Consider the following 8646-nt stretch of genomic DNA (forward strand, 5'->3'; position numbering starts at 1 on the left):
TCATTTAATAACGAGATTTGGAAAATGCTGAGGATGCAGAGGCTGCTGCACCCTCGCTTCAAAGGACAACGCGTAAATGACGACAAGTGAAGGTTATTAGAGATTCGCGCGTCTGTGAAAAGATCTATGCGCGAAGCGTACAGCTACTGTCATACCTAGCAAACGACCTGGCAGAAAAACCAAGAAAATTCTGGTCCTATGTAAAATCACTGAGTGGGTCTAAGGCTTCCATCCAGTCACCTGTTGACCAGTCTGATGTGGCAGTTGAAGATAGAAAACTGAAACCGAACTTTTAAATTTCACGTTCAAGAAATTGTTTACGCAGGAGAATCGTACAAACGTAGCGTCATTTGACCATTGAACAGATTCCCGTAAGACCGACAGCCGGCCGCGGTGGCCGAGCGGTTCTACGCGCTTCAGTTTGGGACCGCGCTCTAAGGGACTGATGACCTCAATTGTTAAGTCCCATAGTGCTCAAAGCCGTTTGAACCATTTGAAACCAACTGTTTTCGTTCCAAAAGCTTCTCGTGCTACCTCTCGTCTATTCTATCTAAGAGTAGTCCATTTAGCTGCTACATCATGTTCGTCAAGACATCGGTTATTAAATATTTTGTCCTGTAATCTATTTTGGTACAGCATCTTAGTACTCTCATCCCCCTATGAATTCAGTTTTAGTCCTTTCTTCAATCAGTCTCTTAAGTTTTGTATTTTTCAGTTTAAGCTGCATGTTCAGTTTACACATCATCTGCCTATGATCCGACCCTACATTTGCCGATGTTAACGTTCTCAGATCCAGTATTACTCCAGGTGTATTTATGCTGCAACTTATGGTCAAGAATTTGTTATTAATACATACTTCCTTCAATGTCCAAAAATGAATTAGGTCTTCTTCAATTTAATTTATTTCTGTTTCATTAAATCTTTGTTTAACGCTTGGAATAATCGAATTGCCATACTACCCATTGAGATCTCTCATGAGCAAGATTTTTCTATTTTTAGGAAATACATTTCTTTCTCGTGTTTTGGTCTTCACACATCAGGTGCCTATACAGAAAATACGTACAACTCATCGTCTTCTTTTGTCATCTTTGTTATCCTTTCGTTACCACAGTTAACATCGGCAATGTTATTACTAAAATTCTTGTGAATTAAGATCCCTACTCCTGCTTGTGCTCGTAGATGTTTATCCACACCACAGCAGAGTGGTGTAAACGTACTCTTACGATTGGAACTTTTCATTTTATCTGTCACTGCACATGTGCTTATTTCATGCTCTTCCATTTCTATAACAATATTCCACTCTTTGTATTCAATGTGGCAAATTTGTAAGACCTTACCTATTCTTTGTCCTTTACTGAGGCAAGGTCGTCATAATTTTACCCGTGCTGCTCCGAGCCTTATGATTATTCCTGTGTGCTGCCTTAGACTTTATTCCCCAGGCAGGTTGCTAACCTGACCCGGAACTTTTCATTTTATCTGTAACGGCACATGTGCTTATTTCATGCTCTTCCATTTCTATAACAATATTCCACTCTTTGTATTCAATGTGGCAAATTTGTAAGACCTTACCTATTCTTTGACCTTTACTGAGGCAAGGTCGTCATAATTTTACCCGTGCTGCCTTAGACTTTATTCCCCAGGCAGGTTGCTAACCTGACCCGGAAAACCAAAACCTGGATGACCAGGGTTTTAATTTTCGGGGTCTCTTTCCCCAGGACGGGCTGCCTTTACTACGCCTCACAGAGTACCGTCTTCACTGAAGATGGGCGGTGAAAAGGGAAAGGAAAGACACTCTCGGGCCTCGAAACCAAATACTTTTGGAGTCAAAAACAAAAAGAGCTGGCCAAGGAAGGGCGACGGGAAAGAATGTAGCAGAGATCTAAGACAAATAACTGCAAGTACCGTCAGACTTAGCCAAGGGCCCATGTGGCAGCTAACCATGTCCTCGCAAGGCGGGAGCCCCCTAGGGGGGACTGGGCTTTGTCTGCGGTATCACCAGCTGACCAGTCTAGCATCGATGACCCTACCAGGAGTACTGCTCCCTCCAGCATAGCTATGTCTATCACTAAGACACGCAAATATGGCTACAACGTTCAGGTGGTGGCTCACGGGAGAAAATTTGTGTTACTGAATAATGGACACCTTCACGGACCAAAGTAAGTGACTAAATGTTTTTGCAGATTATTCATATGTCTAATAATGGACACCTTTACCGACCAAAGTGTAAAGATTATTCATATGTATAGTGTGTATTCCATGAACTGAGCTAGCTATTGTTACTGTAGAGAAACCATTCAGAACACTGATTCCATTCGCTACAACTTCCAGGTGTCAAAATTGTTTTCGATTATTGCAGTAATGTAAACAATAACGAGGATACAAACGACCCTGAAACAACACTTCCGATGAAAATGGCAGATGGTATGCGAAATATAAAAAAGATTGTTAGAAATAAGCGTTACCAAACGTCTCATTCAAATGGTTCAAATGGCTCTGAGCACTATGTGACTCAACCGCTGTGGTCATAAGTCCCCTAGAACTTAGAACTACTTAAACCTAACTAACCTAAGGACATCACACACATCCATGCCCGAGGCAGGATTCGAACCTGCGACCGTAGTGGTCGTGCGGTTCCAGACTGTAGCGCCTTTAACCGCTCGGCCACTCCGGCCGGCTCAAACGTCTCATTGATTCTTTATTTTTTGCTTTAATAAAATACTTGTAAAACACGTCAGTTTTATTTGATTGAACGTTAGGTAAATATTTATATCTTGGTTATTTGAAACGTTGTAGTGTTAAATCAATTTTTCCCATCCAAAGTGTAGTTAGATGTTAAATTTTGGTAGAGATATTGTCTGACATCTGGTCTCTTCCTTGGGTAATGAAGTCAGGAATATTGGGAGTCGCGCTTTTAGAGGCACGAAGGTTTGCGCAGTGGTGTTTTCAATGTGACGGTCACAAAAACGTATACTGTTAGGTATCCGCCCGCATCTCGTGGTCGTGCGGTAGCGTTCTCGCTTCCCACGCCCGGGTTCCCGGGTTCGATTCCCGGCGGGGTCAGGGATTTTCTCTGCCTCGTGATGGCTGGGTGTTGTGTGCTGTCCTTAGGTTAGTTAGGTTTAAGTAGTTCTAAGTTCTAGGGGACTTATGACCACAGCAGTTGAGTCCCATAGTACTCAGAGCCATTTTTTTTGTTAGGTATCCGCTATTGGAATGAATCCTCTGCAGACATTGACGGGCTGCTGAAGGTGGGTAGTACGAACATACCAAACAGTTTTGTTGCGAGGACACTCGAGAATCGAATTTTGTTTTTGGTTCTGGCTGAGATTATTCACTGGTGTCCAAATTAACTGGAAGAACAGCCAATGACCGGAGAAGCCTTAACGGCGTTTCTATCAATTATTGTAGATGTCTGTAGCAACATGAAAATAGTAACACCATTCAACAAATATGATGCAGTGCAATATGTGTGACTGGAGCAATAAAGTATCAGTGCACTGAAAGAGGTCAAGTTGCTTAACATCAAGTAGAGAATGAGACGTAACTTTAACTATAGAGATCCGTATACTAAGGATGTCATTACGGACGTGAGCTGGACCATAAGGGAGGCTCAACGGCGTAGAATGGATACCTCTGAAATGTGGTGTTGAAGGAAACTCCCAAGAGTTCCGTGGACCGCAAAGAGAACGAATAGGTTGGTATTACAGCAAATAAAACCAAACTGCTCCTAGGCAGGTCTGGTACTGAAACAAAAACTGAACTACGTTGGGAACATTATTAGAAAACACGATTTGATGAAAGACATTATTGCTGGGGAAGATCGAAGGCAAAAGAAGAGAACGGCAAAGGCTGAGATGGATCGATGACATCGCAGAAGTAATGGACTCCAATGTGGAAAGTCTGCGGGAGAAAGTGCAAGAGGAGAAACTGCAAGACAGAAGAAACTGGTTTTCCTTATTTCCTGGGCTCAAGGAGACATTTGTTCATGGAAAATGTCTCCATTCCACCAACCGTCTAAATGATTTGTTTTTAAACCTGAGCATGGGTAAACAATGTATGTTTGAAGGTTAACGGATTCAGAAAATACAATAGCATAATTCACTGAAGAAAAAAATGCTATGTGACAGAACTATATATGTTTCAGACAGTACAAACTCTGTAACAGACGTCTTGGTGATATTAGAAGCTGACAAACGACATATCACGTTACAAGACAGATATTTCGTGACCCTTGTTCACGCTGTTATCTAAAACGAACTTTCTATATCTGCGATGCAGAGCTGTGTTATCATTTGTGTAGCATAGCACTTTATTTTGAGTCATCTGTCTTCTGAATGGTTTGACGCGGCCCACCACGAATTCCTCTCCTGTGCAAACCTTTTCAAGTCAGTGTAGTTCTTGTACCCAGCGTCCCCAATTATTTTTGTGTGTACTCCAATCTCTGTCCACCCCTACAATTTTAACCCTCTGCCACTCTTTCCAGTGCCATGGTAATTATACCGTGATATTTACCACACGTCCTATAATCTTGCCCCTTCTTCTTGTCACTGTCTCGCATATGATCCTTTCCTCTCCAATTCTGCGGAGAACCTACTCGTCCTTTACCTAATGAGCCCACCTAATTTTCAAATTTCGTCTGTAGTATCACATCTCAAATGCTTCGATTCTCTTCTGTTCCGTTTTCCCCACAGTCCGTGATTCACTACCATAGAACTGTTGTGTAAATATCACGTACAGTCTCAGAAAATTCTTCCTCAAATTAAGTCTACTAGTAGACTTCCTTTAGCCATGAATCCTAAGAAATTCTGGTCTTATGGCAAAGCGGTAGGTGGATCAAAACAAAAGGTCCAGACACTCTGTGACCAAAATGGTACTGAAACAGAGGATGACAGACTAAAGGCCGAAATACTAAATGTCTTTTTCCAACGCTGTTTCACAGAGGAAGACTGCACTGTAGTTCCTTCTCTAGATTGTCGCACAGATGGCAAAATGGTAGACATCGAAATAGACGATAGAGGGATAGAAAAACAAAATCGCTCAAAAGAGGAAAGGCCGCTGGACCTGATGGGATACCAGTTCGATTTTACACAGAGTACGCGAAGGAACTTGCCCCCCTTCTTGCAGCGGTGTACCGTAGGTCTCTAGAAGAGCGTAGCGTTCCAAAGGATTGGAAAAGGGCACAGGTCATCCGCGTTTTCAAGAAGGGACGTCGAACAGATGTGCAGAACTATAGACCTACATCTCTAACGTCGATCAGTTGTAGAATTTTGGAACACGTATTATGTTCGAGTATAATGACCTTTCTGGAGACTAGAAATCTACTCTGTAGGAATCAGCATGGGTTTCGAAAAAGACCGTCGTGTGAAACCCAGCTCGCGCTATTCGTCTACGAGACTCAGAGGGCTATAGACACGGGTTCACAGGTAGATGCCGTGTTTCTTGACTTCCGCAAGGCGTTCGATACAGTTCCCCACAGTCGTTTAATGAACAAAGTAAGAAAATATGGACTATCAGACCAGTTGTGTGACTGGATTGAACAGTTCCTAGATAACAGAACGCAGCATGTCATTCTCAATGGAGAGAAGTCTTCCGAAGTAAGAGTGATTTCAGGTGTGCCGCAGGGGAGTGTCGTGGGACCGTTGCTGTTCACAATATACATGAATGACCTTGTGGATGACATCGGAAGTTCACTGAGGCTTTTTGCGGATGATGCTGTGGTGTATCGAGAGGTTGTAACAATGGAAAATTGTACTGAAATGCAGGAGGATTTGCAGCGATTTGACGCATGGTGCAGGGAATGGCAATTGAATCTCAATGTAGACAAGTGTTATGTGCTGCGAATACATAGTGTAAGTAGGCTGTTTAGGTTTTTTTTTGGTAACGCCACCTCTGTGTGAAAATCACTGGCTGTGCTGTGTGCAGTCTGTGGCTGCTTTGCATTGTTGTAATACTCGCCATTGTAGTGTTAGGCAGCTGGCTGTGAACAGGGCGTAGCGTTGCGCAGTTGGAGGTGAGCCGCCAGCAGTGGTGGATGTGGTGAGAGAGATGGCGGAGTTTTGAAATTTGTCATGAACTGCTATATATATTATGACTATTGAGGTAAATACATTGGTTGTTCTCTATTAATATCTTTCATTTGCTAACTATCCCTGTCAGTAGTTAGTGCCTTCCATAGTTTGAATCTTTTATTTAGCTGGCAGTAGTGGCGCTAGCTTTATTGCAGTAGTGGGAGTAACCAAGATTTTTGTGAGGTAAGTGATTTGTGAAAAGTACAGGTTAATGTTAGTCAGGGCCATTCTCTTGTAGAGATTATTTAAAGTCAGATTGCGTTGCGCTAAAAATATTGTGCGTCAGTTTAAGCACAGTCGTGTATAAATTTTTCTAAAGGGGAAGTTTCATATGTCGACCCTTAGCCGAGGATACCTCACTGGAATCTTCTGATTTTTTTTTCTTGTAGTTTGTGTAATTAGTGTAGTTTTTGTTTATTGCCAGCGCGTAATTATAGAGAGAATTTCCATTGTAGTTGTAGTTTTTCATTGTTGTACAGTAAAACAGTTGTGGCATGCATGTAGATTTGCACCAAGTATTTCGCAGCTGCAATTAACTAGATATTATTTTCAGTGCTATGTTAATGTGTTCTCTTATTTTTGCTCTTCAAATTGTGTTTTTCTGTGTTGTCGTGTGAAATACTGTGACAATAATGGCGTGTGAAAAACGTAATACTAGGCTCCAAAGTAAACTGAGAAATGACAGTGAAAACGAAAGCAGTGTGTTAGCGCCACCGTGTAATGAATTAACTAATATTCAAAGTAGTAATTTGGTAACTGTGCATAGGGAAATGGAGCGGGCGGCAAACAATGGCGTGGACAGTGAAACAATTAGTGAAGAGGGAAGCATTATCGATCGATCGGTCGGCAACAGCTCGCCTCAGGAATCCGAAATGACAGGACACAATTTTGCAAATACTGTAGATTCAGGTTTTGGGTCCTCACCGTTTTCTCAAATAAGTCAAGACACATTTTCTGCTTGTCAAAATGTGAATGTTGCCGGTGCAACTTCACTGCCGAAAAGCACTGAGGAACGTGTTTCAGACACCAGTGCAATGTTATTACAGTTAATGCAACAAATGGGACAAAGGCTACAAAAGTTAGACACAACGCTTGAACAAAATCAGAAACAAATGGAACAAAATCAGAGTCAAACACAGCAAAAGCTACAAAAGTTAGACACAATGGAACAAAATCTTCAAAAGTTAGACACAATGGAACAAAATCTTAAAAAGTTAGACGCAATGGAACAAAATCTTCAAAAGTTAGACTCATTGGAGCAAACTCTTGAACAAACACGTGAGGATTTAACTACTGAGTTACATCACATTGAATCGAAATGTCAAAAAGTCTGTAATGACGTAAAAACACAAATTTGTGAGCATTTCCAACCTATTTTTTCGCGTCATGAAAATGCACTACAGAATCACGAAGCAGCCATAAAAGAACTGCAAACTACTGTTCATGAAAATCATGAGACCTTGCAAGCTAAATTTGACTCAGTTGCATCTACCGATTCGGTTACGCAACTTGCAAAACCTCAGGAAAACTTGAAGGACACAGTAGATTCGATTTCAACACAAATGGACACTCTGAAACTTGGTTCAGAAAAACACACTGAGGAAATGTGTTCACTATCGGAGAAAGTAGCCGAACTTTCGGATCAGGTCACTAACTTATCTACAAAGGTAGATGATGATCTGAATGACACAAGACCTGTAGCCTTCACTGACACAGAAGAGTATGAACAAATTAGAAAATTCAAACAAAATCAAAATCAAATCAATACACAGTACAAAAGAGAAATCCGCGAAGTACAAGTTCAGCTGACACAGGTAATACAAGAATTACGTATTTCAGAGGACACTCGCGCCCCAATACAGGAAGAGGGACATAGAAATACGGAACAGCCACAAAAGAATAACACAGCGCACTTCGGAAATTATGAAAGAAATTGGCAAGGTACACCGAATTTTGAGATGGAACGGCCGACACGACCTAACAATGACCGATATGCGACTCGCCGACATGATGATTTTGACTATAAGCTGTTCATTACTACACGTAAATTCAAAACATTTAAGAATTCTGGCAACGACATTCATCCACAAGCATGGCTCCATCAATTCTCTCATTGTTTTCCTCCCAACTGGTCATTAGAACACAGATTAGAATTTATGTGTGGCTACTTAGAGAATGAACCAGCTGTAAGAATGCGATCGGTCATTCGCGATTGTCACAGTGAAGGAGAATTTTACCATGCGTTCCTCTCAGCATATTGGTCTCAAGCTACACAAGACCGAGTAAAACATAGCATCATGATGATGAAACACTTTGAACAATCTGAATTTTCCAGTCTTGTCAAATATTTTGAAGACATGTTGCATAAGAATCAGTATCTTTCAAACCCATACAGCCCCTCAGAACTCATCCGCATTTGCTTAATCAAATTACCTGAACATTTACGACATATTATTTTGGCAGGACGTTGCAAAGACGACATTGAAGCTTTTCAAGGACTGTTACAAGAACTGGAAATTGACACTGACAATCGCGGAACGCAGGAGCACAACAATTACAGATCACATCTGTCGCAATT

Source organism: Schistocerca nitens, chromosome 4 (assembly GCF_023898315.1).
Source record: "Schistocerca nitens isolate TAMUIC-IGC-003100 chromosome 4, iqSchNite1.1, whole genome shotgun sequence".
NCBI lineage: Eukaryota > Metazoa > Arthropoda > Insecta > Orthoptera > Acrididae > Schistocerca > Schistocerca nitens.